The 12664-nt window shown below is 39.9% G+C and overlaps 1 pseudogene; it reads left to right on the top strand.

The window, feature by feature from the left end:
* The first annotated feature begins 6595 nt into the window (after nucleotides 1-6595).
* Nucleotides 6596-6667, top strand: LOC122054423 (annotated as a pseudogene).
* The last annotated feature ends 5997 nt before the right edge of the window (nucleotides 6668-12664 follow it).

Genomic DNA, 12664 nt, shown 5'->3' with positions numbered 1-12664 from the left:
ATAACAAGCTACAATGCACTTCAAACTCAAGCATAAACTCATGGTTTCATAATGGAAATAAGGAAAATGAACTAGACATAAACTCTAAATGAATAAATCTTGCTAGTCCCCTCTGGATCCCTCCATAGTTCAGCCACCACACACATCCATCATCACCACCACCCTGTCGCCTCCCTTCATATCTTAGCTTTTCCTTTATCTGCAGTAGGAGGAAAGAAAACAAGATCTATAAGTTTAGTAAGTACTAATCTATCTCACAAAACTCGAAATGCATAAATGAAATGCATAAGTACTGAAACTGAAATACTAAAACTATCTGCATATGCTCATGGTATACAGAAAATGAACTAGATACAAATCATACTCAGTATCAAGCAGAATAACAAGAAACTAACTATGTAAACTTAGAATTAAAGAAACTAACCATTCTTATTTATTCTAAGCTTGGAACTTATTTCATTTCTTGTATCCTTGTGTTAGAAATTAATCTTTTAATTTCTATCTTTTACTTTCTTCTTCTTTCTTTCTTTCTTTACTTCTTTACTTCTTTACTTTTCTTTACTTTTCTTTACTTTTCTTTACTTTGGGCCCAGGCTTAGTACCATCTCATGCGCGTTCCCTAATAGGTTGGGGTTGCGAGCCACCAATCCTAAAAGAGCAGACCTCGGTCTACCAGGGCCAAGACCTCGGAAATGGTCACCTGGATTTGTTTAACGACAAGCTCTTGGATGTCAGGTACTAGCCTCTTGCTTGACTTACTTTTTATCTTTCTTATTCTTTTATCTTCCTTATTATCTTTTATTAAAGATTGTGGGAGTCCTTTAAATATACTTAACAAGTATGGGTGTATAATCAACTAACCATGCTATATAATAGAATAAAACAAGTAACTTAAAGCTTACTGATCATGCTATAAGCTAAACCAAAGAAAGCAATTTAAAGCCTTTGAATCATACGATGAAAACATGGCAAAGGATGCTATTTTTGTGCTTCTAAACATGCTATAAAATCAAGTATGAAATGATTCTAATCATGCTGTAAAAACAAGTATAGAACGATACTTTAGGGCTGCTAACCCTGCTGTAAGTACATGGCAAGGATGACTACTCTAAGGCTTTTAAACATACTGAAAAATAGAATAAAACATGCTACTTTAATCTTCTAAACATGCTATACAAAATAGGCAAAGAATGCTACTTTAATACTTCTAAGCATGCTGTAAAAATAGGCAAATAATGCTACTTTAATACTTCTAAACATGCTGTAAAAACAGGGCATAGAATGCTACTGAAAAAACTAAAACATGATGCACAGCAAACCCGAATACATGTATACTAGCAAGATTCTGCACTTGTTAACCTAATAAAATTCTGCATTATCATTTAATACAATCTTCCTGCCATACGAAACTAAAGTTCCTACAAATAACATGGTACAACAAGGAAGTCTACTAAATGCATGCTAAGAGGAACCGAAGCTATTCCTAATGCTGTACAAAACCGAAGCAAGGAAAACAAGCCACTAGATAACACAAAAGAAGTCTAACCAGACCTACTAATATAGAGCTGTTCCTTTCAAGTTTTACAGGAAAAATGATGACAAGAAATGCTCTAATCTGCATGGTATAAAAACAACCAGCAATGGCAGAACATGCTATCCAAAAACTAAACCTAATCATTCTTATTCTTCCTCTATGTCTCACGGCAGAAAGCTAAAAGGATCCATAAATCCCTACAACATGCTTCGAATTCAAAATGAACAAAGAACCCGATTTCTCAATCTTAACATGCTGTGCTCGTATAAAGGAGAGGTCAAACTTGCTGTGCCGCCACATACTAAGGTCTAGGGTTCATGCTAGGCCTCGGAAGCAAAGGGAGAATCAAAAAGGAACCCGAAACAACTCCTACCGCAGGTGAGTAGTACTTACCTTTGCTTGCCCTTGCGCTTACAACTGAGAAGAAGGGAAGGAGGGCTTCTAGGGCTCGGGTAGCAGTTTTTCCGGCGTGTTCTCGGAGCTCTCGGGCTTCTCTCCGTCGGGAACAGCCACCGTGGATGAGGGACGGCTGGAATCAAGTCTTGCCGGCGCCGGAATCTCCAACCCTAGCTCGCTCTAGGTTTCCGCCACAGCTTTGCGCCGTCGCGAGGGAGAAGGGCGAAGGAAATTAGGTTTTCGGGAGAAAAAGTTCGGTTTTCCTTAAAATCCCAAAACTTATTTCCTTTTATAAGTATTCGGATATAACCCAACTATACTATAACCTTATTTAATTCTATATGAGATTAACATCAATCTCTTATCCCAGCTGGTCAAGCCGGTTTGGCTTGGTTTGGTCCGACCTGAGGTCGCGGGTTCGAACCTCTTCTCCAACACTTTTTGCTTAAACTTCCTTGGTTTTGTAAAAATACTAAACGACCTCCAAAAATTACGTAAAAATACTCTAAAAATTCCTAAAAATCTCTAGAATATTTTAACAGTATTTTCAAATATTTTTATGGACGTTTGAAACTCAGAATAGGGAAAATTGGGTCGTTACATGATATCCATATCATCTATAAAATTTCTCATTCTTTCCTGGTCAACGTCATAGTCCTGAACAAACTCTGTCACCTGACTATAGAAGTCCCTAGTGAACTGAAAATGGTCCTGTACCTCCCTAAACTGGTCGTCAGATAACTTGAAGTGACCCTCCAACAATCGTTGTTGGGTATTTTGCTTCTCATAAAGGGAATCTAAAGAGACACAGAAGTCAAAAAAATCAAACCTAGAGGATCCCGTGCCATATGCAAAAGAGTCTCTAGGAGGTTCCGGATATCCGGAAGGCTGCGGGAATCCTGATGACGAGGGCTCTTGGTGGTACTCAGGTTCTTCTACAATGGAGAGCACAGTCTCGGGGTGTAAATCAATAATCACCCAATTCACGGGGTCGCGAACTGAAGTACGCTCGATGCAAGAAAGGGGTAATGGAAAACCATTGGTTCTAAGGAAAGCAAACCCATTCTCATCCCGACAAATCATCTTCATAGCAAGATAAGAATCAATGTCGATCTTATCATTACCATGAATCACTTCTAATCCATCAAGTGCACAACCTATATTGAATGCTACTTGGGTGATCAATCCACCAAACACTATCATCCCCGAAGATGCCTTAGCTACCCTCAACAAAGTTTGCAAAAAATGAAATCCAGAATCAAAATCAACTTTATTTAACATCGCCCAAAGGGAATAGAGTTCTATTTTTCTAACCACCCCATCACTCTCTCCTCGACCAAAGATCATTTTGCTCATCACTCGGTGAAGGTATCTAAAGGTCGGGTTTTGCATGCAGGATGCCTTGGCTCTAGAGAGTTCATAAGGGTCTTTTGATCCGGTTATTGATGTCCAAAATTCATTCCATCTTATTTCATCACTAAATCCTCGGGCACCACCAATGGGTAAATTAAAACAATTATTGAAATCGCTAAAAGTCCACTGAACTTCTTTATTCATTATCCTAAAAGTTATGACCCCCACGTAGTCATCCTCAGAAGAAAATTTAACATCAAGTGAGCTCAGAAATTCAAGGACTAGGTGTGGGTAAGTCGGTGCATGAGCGTACATAATATCATTCCAATCTAAAGGGCTTATCATCCAATCTACATCATCCCTAATTCCTAAAATGTCCATAGTAGTGGGATCCATATATTTAGTGCACGTAATTTTCCTAGCGACAAGGATATCATATCTAGCTTTTTGTTCATGATTTCTAAAAATAATATTGAACTTGTTATCGTTACCTTCGTCGCGTGCCACCCTTTTTCCTTTGCCTTTTGAAGTAGAAGTCTTCCCTTTGCCTTTCTCACCTCCCGGTGCATCTCCTTCGCCAGATCCACCGCTTCCTCGATGAAGTCTCTTCAAGATCTGTGACATGGTGCAAGGTTTTGAAGAATTTCCTGTGAATGGGTCTTGAGGATGGAAGAGGAGGAGAAGGAAGGAAAAATAGGGAAGTTTCTTCTCTCTTTCCAGATTTGTAGCTTGAAGAAATGTTAGATCTAGATGTAGATCTAAGCAAAGTGAGCTCTAGAGGTGGGAAATTAGGGTTTGATGAGTTGTAGTGGAGAGGAGAAGACTTTTGGGAGAGAAGGAGATGCAAATAGGATTTTTTGGAGGGGTGGGTGGCGCACACGGGCAGGGGCACGACCGTGTCTTATAGACACGTTGGTGGGGCTCTGCACGACCATGCTGATTGGCACGGCCTCCTCTGTTCTACCTTCTACCAAGATCGCACGGTCATGCCAATTGGCACGACCCTGTCCTTCCTCTTCTCTGACAAGTCTTACGGCTGTGCCAATTAGCACGGCCCGAGTCATCTCCTTCTCTGGCAGTCTCACACGGCCTGTGTCCTTCTTCCCTATGCATAGGCCACACGGCCGTGCAAGATTGCATGGCCCGTGGCCTTCATCCTTCTGTTGGCTTCACACAGCCGTGTGGGATCACACGGCCGACTCCTTTAGGCTCACAGTGACTCGCCTTTCGCTCTTTCGATTCCTATGACGCCTCCATGCCCATGAAATGCTCACGGTCAGCTCGTGGGGGCTCTGGACACCTTGAAAACCAATATCCAAAAATAAAGAAATAATAAAAATACTCCACTAAACTCACCAAAGCTAGAACAATGAACTACAATGAAAGGAAGAAAAAAAAACCCTTGGGTTGCCTCCCAAGAAGTGCTTGTTTTAGGTCTTTAGCTCGACCCCATTTCAGTTAATGCGGACTAAACCCGTGGAAGCATGGCTCTCCCCCTAGAATTAATGCTCCAGTCTGTGCCTTCAGTTTCGCTCGTGTAGAACAAATATATTTCTTATTGCTCGCTGGAGGAGAACTCTCATGGAAACTGCACTCCTCAACTTTGTGTATGTTGATCTTGCTAGAATTGCCCCAAGAAGAGAGGTTGCAGATGGAGGAATCAGATAAATCAAACTTGATCTTTTCTTTTCTGATCTCCAAGGATAACCCGTGACTTTTTACATCGATGATGGCTCCAGCTGTGGCAAGGAATGGTTTTCCAAGGATGATCGGTATCTTGGGGTCTTCCTCCATATCCAAGATAATGAAATCTATGGGAACTGTATATCCACCCACTTCTACTGGCACGTCTTTCACTATTCTCATTGGGTATCTGCATGAATGGTCAGCTAATTGCAGTGCCATAGTGGTCAGTTTAATGTTCTGGAGGCCCAAATTCTTACATAAAGAGTACGGAAGTAGGCTAATGCTGACCCCCAAGTCATAGAAAGCTCTTGGTATGAGTTCAGAACCAATTCTGTATGGTATGGAGAAACTTCCTGGATCCTGAAGCTTTGGTGGAGAATTTTCCATATGGAGAGCACTACAATTCTCTGTTAATGCTGCGGTCTCGAAGTCGCCCTTCTGCCTCCTGTTCGATAAAATACCCTTTAAGAATTTTACGAACTTCGGCATTTGGTGTAGTGCATCTATCAGTGGTACTTCTATGCAAATTTCCTTGATCTTCTTCAGGAATCGGTTGAACTCTTCATCCTTCTGGGAGGTTATAAATTTCTAAGGGAAAGGAATCATCTGACTCTATAGGGGAACTTGAAGAGTTTCTTCAACCTTTTTAGTAGCCTCCTCTCCATCCCTGTTTTGAGTCTGATTGGGCATTAGGGAGAGGGATTTTTCTCCGAGTCAGGTTCCTTCTGAGTAATAATTTGGGGGTCTCCCACAGTACGTCTGCTCCTCAGCTCAATGCGGTTGCAATGTTCCACCGAATTTAAATCTGACTTCCCTGGAAATGTACCCTGTGCTCTTGAGATGGATTAGGATATCTGGGCTATCTGACTGTCTTGCATCTTTTGATACTTTTCAAAATTTTCCATTCTTTAAGTTAACAGCTTGATCTCATTCTTCATCTCCTTTTGCTCTGAGAGAGCTTTTTCAAGCATCTTTTCAATTCTGGACAATTGTGAAGATTGCTGCTGAAAAGTTTGTTGTCCTGATGAGTAGTTCTGCTGCCCAGGTGAGTAGTTCTGTTGTCCAGGTTGATAGCTCTGCTGTCCAGGTTAGTAGCTTTGTTTTGCTGGCCCTTGATCCTGATTGTTCCGGTATGAGATGTTTGGGTGATTCCTCCAACCTGGATTGTATGTATTGGAGTACAGATTGTTTTGCCTTTGGTTATAGCTGACTATTGCATCACACTGCTCAAGTTGGTTTATCTGTGTTTGTATTAGCCCTAACGGGCAAGTATCTTGGGCATGATCCGTACTTCCACAAGTTTCGTAAACGCAAACTATCGCATTAGATGTGTTGCTATTGTTCCCCATGGCCTCAAACTTCTTGGTCAGAATGTCTAGCTTTGCAGACATGAGAGTGACTGCATCTACGTCGAATTTCCCTAACACTTTTATTGGGTTCCCTGAGAAAGAACCACTAGACCTTTCTGATGCCCACTGATGGTGATTCTATGCCACATTCTCTATGATCTCTTCAGCTTCATCAATGCTCTTTTTCATCAGTGCTCCTCCTACTGCAGAATCGAGGGATACCTTCGTGTGATAGTTGATTCCATTATAGAAGGTGTGTAGAACCAACCATTTCTCAAGGCCATGATGGGGGCACTGTCTCAGCATACTCTTGAATCTGTCTCAGGCTTCAAATAATGATTCTGAGTCTAGCTGTTTGAAGCATGCAATTAGATTCCTCATGTGGGAAGTTTTGCTTGGTGGATAGAATTTGTTCAGGAATTTTTGCTCACACTGCTCCCAGGCTGTTTTGCTATTTGCTGAAAGGGAATTTAGCCACTGCTTATCTCTGTCTTTCAGGGAGAATCCGAAGAGCAATAACCTTACTGATTCTAGAGGGACTCCGTTCACTTTCATAGTGCCGCAGATCTCGTAGAAAAGCTCTAAGTGGTGGTTTGGGTCATCATGCGGTCCTCCTCCGAATTGATTCTGCCGAACCATGTGAATTACTACAGGCTTTATCTAAAAGTTGTTAGCTTCGATTGGCGATCGAGTGATGCTAGACCGAACCCCTCGTGCATAAGGTGCTACATAATCCTTCAACAATTTATCAACCATCTCTGAAGATTCCTGTGCTGCTTGGAATGTCTTCTGTAGATTTCTTCTCCTCAGGAAAGTTCTATCAATCTCTAGATCAAATGGTAGGAGCTGTCCTGAAAGATTAGCTCTTCACATGCAAAAATAAAATATGAACTATAGTAACGAAGAGAAATGAAATAATATTATTTTTGGTGTTTTCAATAAAAATGCAGAAAGTAAAGAAACACAAGAGTAAAATTATATATCTCTAAATGTAAACTAAAGGAAAGATAAAGGAAAAGAAAACAAAGTATAGTCTAATCTAATATAACTATCACCAATGTTATAGACGCAGTCCCCGACAACGACGCTAAAAACTTATTAAGATTTCGCAAGTGCACGGATTTGTCGTCAGTAATATAAAAGATTGTCGAACCCACAAGGACTGGTTATAAGCACTAGTGATGGCACACTTAGGATAGGCTACACTATCGATGGTTATAAGTAATTTAAGAAAAGAGATTAGAAAGCGGGGAATGAGAACTAGCAACGAGAAGAAATCAACCTAGTTAATGAAGAGTTCTAGGAGTTCGATTTTATTGTGGTGGTATTGATGTGTCTCATACTATCCTATACTCATTGTCCATCAGCATGCATTCGCCGAAAGCTAAAATAACTATCTTTGAGCATCAAACAAAGACGATCCCTATGAAATCCTGTTATGGTTAACTCCTGTCACTAGGGCACCTCGATAGATCACAAGGACACAACTCTTACTAATGTTATCAAGGATAGAATTAGAAGCTTAGTTTGGTCTCTTACTTCCTTGTGAAGGAGTCACCTCTCCTTTTAAGGAAGTACCCTAAATGTCCGTGAACGAGTTACCCCTGTCACTATGGCTCCTTGGGTGTACGATCTAAAGTATTCCCTCTACGAGGTTGGCAATTCCTACACAATCAACCAACATGACAAAGAGATCGAGTAGTCGAAACAAAGCAAACGAAATCATCCAATGAATATAAACGCAATATGAGTTTTATATCAAAACCAATCCACAATTACTCCCTCGTCCTAGAACAAGGACTCTACTACATAGACGTTGGAGAAAAATCCAAAGACATAGTAAATCTAAACATACAATCCTCAAAAGCTAAAAGAGAAAGAAGAAGTATGCTCATCCAATGGCGATGAGTGATCTTCGGATCCAATCCTCTGCTTCTGGAGTTGATATGGTGATGAAAGGTCGCTGGATCGATGTCCTGGACGGCATGGAATGGCACCAGAGTGATTCTCCTCTCGACGGCTCGCCTCCCAGCTCTCCCCCTCGAAAAAGGGTTTAAAACCCTTTTTATAGGCTAGGGCGCGACGCGGCGGCACGACCGTGCAAGGATGGCACGGCCGTGCCATTTCTTGGCTCTGGATGCGCTGCACGATCGTGCCAATTGGCACGGTCGTGTGATGCTGGGACTCGGCTTCTGGGGACACGGCCGTGCAGGGTTGCATGGCTGTGTTCTGATTTGCCTCTGGATTGGCCGCACGACCGTGCAAGGGTTGCACGGCCATGCACTTCTCCTCTTCTATTTGGCCACATAGCCGTGCAAGGTTTGCATGGTCGTGCTCTCTAGCTCACTCCGGTGCGCCGACAACCGCTATTTTTGCTCCGAAAGTTGTTCTTGTCAACACAAAACCAAATAAAGAGTGGATATCTATGCAAAAGAATATATATGATGAGTACATGATAAAAGAGGCGATCATACAAAGAATACGTACGTATAAAGCTAGTGAATGTGCATAAAAATATGCATAAACCATCATAATATTTACGCACATCACCTCCTACCATGAGCTCTTATTATGGAGAGAGCTTTCATTAAAGGAGCTGCAAAGTAAAGTATAGCTCTCTCCATCTTCGTCTTCTTGAAACTTCCTTCAGGAAGTCGAAGATGGTTCAGATTGAGCTTCCAATTTTCAACCCAAGTGAAATCTGCACACCCAAAAGAAAAACATACCTCCCATATACATGTTAAATAAGTAAGAACTAGAACCATATCAAGTTTAGTTAAGTAGTTATAAGAAATGGAATCACATCCAACAAAATCAATCATAGATACCTCTATAAACTTTTCTAAAAGATCACTAGAATTACTAACCTTGCATTGTTGAGATGTACATGAAAGTTCTAAACAAGTGGACGTGACCCCTTCAGAATTACGTAGTGGTTCTAGCTCTGGTTTGAGTGGTGGTGCCTCTAAAAGTAGTGATTCTTGGGACTTTGCTTCCATTGCACAAGTTCCTACACATTTATCATCAACCAATTCCATTCTTACAACTTCCATAGTGTCAATTGGTTTTATAATCAAAGAAGGTAATTCTTAGGGCATTTCCATCATAGTACATGTCCCTGTACTTGTATTCACATCATCAACATAAGTGGTGAAGAGTCCACTAACATCAATATCATCAATAGAAATATCAATAGCTTTATTAGAAATTTGGAGTAATATTCATAAAGCTATGATCCCCCATTGCACCATTATCTCTTCATAATCTTGTGTTGTGGTCTTCATCTGACTTGGTGCGGGAATATTTGGATTTTGAGAGTCCTCCAAGTCAACCGGCTCATCTAATTATGAATGATGTGGTCTATCTAATGATGAATTATCATGAAACTCTGATGAATTCTGATTTAGTGGGAAGTATGCTCAAATTTTTGTATGCAGTTGTAGTCCAAATTTTGATGATCCATCCAAAATTGATTATAATATTGAGGCGGATCAGAGATCTACTACTGGGATAGTGACTTCTCACTCTGCTATGGAATTAGCTAGGGCTGAAGGTTCTAAATTTGATAATCTCCCCAATCATAGCCATAAATATCAGGAACTTGCTCATATGTATCTTGATGTTGAGGTTGAATCAAATACTAAAGTTCCAGAGTAATAGCAGTTTTTTAGAAAAAGTGGCAAATAGCAGCTGGATGAGACGTGCTTCCACACACTCCACAAAAGAAATCAAATTGGTGATCTTCTGATTCATAATTTTCATCAATGGGAGATCTTGCTCTTGTGCTCATGGGTGTGAAAGATTCTCTCGAAGTCCTACTTGACATGTTAGTGCTCAAGATATCTAAAAAAATTATAAGGAAAACTAAAAATGCAGAATTAAAGATAAGAAATAAAATGCATAATGAAAATAAGAAAGAAAATGTAAAAAAGAAAAAAGAAAATTGTCTAGAGTAACTCATATGTTAATTAACTAATGTTAATCGAAAATAGTCCCCGACAACGGCGCCAAAAACTTATTATGCAACCGTAAGTGCATGATTTTATCGTTAGTAATAGAAAAATATTGAATCTACAGAGACTGTTGATTAAGCACTAGTTAACTTCGCACGGTGAATTATCTAGACAAACGTAAAATTAGTTGGAAAAGAAAGTAAGAGAAAAAGAAGAGAGAATGTAAAGAGTAGAGAAAGAGGGTGAGTTGGATTTGGGGATGGATAGATACTAGGAATTCAGTGTCGTTGTAATGCTAGTTAATGTCCCTATGTATTGTTTATCTCCCTAACTCCATGCTGACTACAACACACAACTCCTTATATCTTATGGGCAAGTGCCTTAGCATACTGTTAGTCAGCCTCATATCCGGTTGGATTTAAGGGACTGTGCTCCCCATTTTTACGATACAACTCTCAATATACAGTCAATCTGCCTAAAGTGCTGATCAGATTTAAGAACCTCAGCACCCCACTCAGTACTAATACACACAGAATAAACCCGATCGGCTCCAACAATGGTCAGGCATATGGGGCCCAGCTCCACAATTCTACAATACAACTCCCAACATATGACCAATCTGCCAAAGGGTTGGTTGGACTTACAAAGCATAGTACCCCATCTCTCAGCATATGTGCGGTCGGCCAAAGAGTCGATCGAATTTAAGAGATTTTGTTCCCCACTTCTCTTGCCAGTCTCCCAGAATACATCCAGTTGGCCGCTAGACTGGTCAGACTATCTCCAAGAGACAACATTATCAAGGAATCACAATAATCTATCAGAGAATAACAGCTACATGACAGAGAATATCCACCAATGCATATACATGAAATGGAACCTTCCTTTGAGGGTGTCCTTGTAGCTTCCATTGTCTGACATTACATAACATATTCTGACATCTGATATTCTCAGCCGCTATATTAATATGAGGGTTACAAAAGATAATTCATGTACATAAAACAAAATCTTTCTAGAAGGGTGGCTATACACATTCCATTATTCGACATATTCTGATACTAGACATTGTTTGACACCTTATAATTACAGGGGTTTTGAGGATCAATATAAAAAGGGGTCCTCTCCATTGGCCAAATATGTTTTTACAATGTTAGAAAATACATTTATCTATGTTCATCTTCTTCTCCACTTTTCGTTCGGTTGTTGTACTGACTTGAACATCAGTATATCTATGCTAGAGACCCTTCCATGGTTTTGGCTCTAACACTCTCTTTTGCGCTTTTTGTGATGCGCGAAGAAAAGAGTGTCAGAAAGGAGTGACATGTATTGTTAATTTCTTCTCCATCCCAGAGTCTTTTCCCAGTTAACGACATAATCATCTACCCAGCACATCATTTTCACCATTTTCAGACATATATCATAAATTTTTTCAATGTACAATGTCGTTTATTCTTAAAAACCTTAATTTGTAACTAGAATGCATTTTTTTTCTTTTCTAAATACAAATAAAGTTAATATGTGAAGAAGGTATATGTGAGAAGCAAAGTAAAATTCTAGATTAGATTATGTAGTATTCATTAAATATGCAAGCATTACATTAGATATGATTAGTCAAAACTGGAAAGCCTTAGGTAAATCAAAACGTGGATGGAAATGCACTAAGTCTTATATTATTTTCCTGGATTTGGTAGCACGTCATGGTCGAAATCTTATCTGGATTATCATGCATGTACTGGATATATGCTATTAATCTGTTGCGCACGCCAAGAAACGTTTACGTTGGTATGGACGAGTTCTAACCACATAATAAAGCGTCATGAGACTTGGTCAGTTAATCAAACCTTTAATTTCTTGTGCACAGAAGGGCATATAAAGGAGCAGGTGATCGAAGACTATAAGCATTAATTAGTTGAAGCAGAAGGAAAGCCAGCGTGATAGACTTTTCAACTTGATGTCTCACCAAGTTAGAACGTTTCAGACCCTGTTAATTAATCTGCATCTGTAAACCCTATCCCATCTAAGCTCTCAACGCATTCACCATTAAGTACCTCATCAATGCAATTATAATAAAAGGTGATTATGCGTTAACCAAGATACCTTTCACAACCTGTCCTTAAATTATGGGGGGAGGGAGATAAATCAGTTTATAGTCCACCAGACTAGGGTTGGGAGTTCCTTCGGTGCAATATTGGCTAATAAAATCACTAATTCCTGTGTACGGAATTAAAGGCATCATCATCAGAGTAGATGGTAAGGGGCAGGTGATGAAGACTATAAACATTGATTGCTGCAGAAGGAAACCCACTGTAATAGACTTTTCAATTTAATCTCTTGCCCAAGTAAGAATGTTTCAAACCTAGATAATTACCCGCATCTGTTCTATATAAACCCATCAT

This window comes from Zingiber officinale, chromosome 3A, assembly GCF_018446385.1.
Source record: "Zingiber officinale cultivar Zhangliang chromosome 3A, Zo_v1.1, whole genome shotgun sequence".
Taxonomy (NCBI): Eukaryota; Viridiplantae; Streptophyta; class Magnoliopsida; order Zingiberales; family Zingiberaceae; genus Zingiber; species Zingiber officinale.
This window is presented reverse-complemented; position numbering and strand designations above follow the sequence as displayed.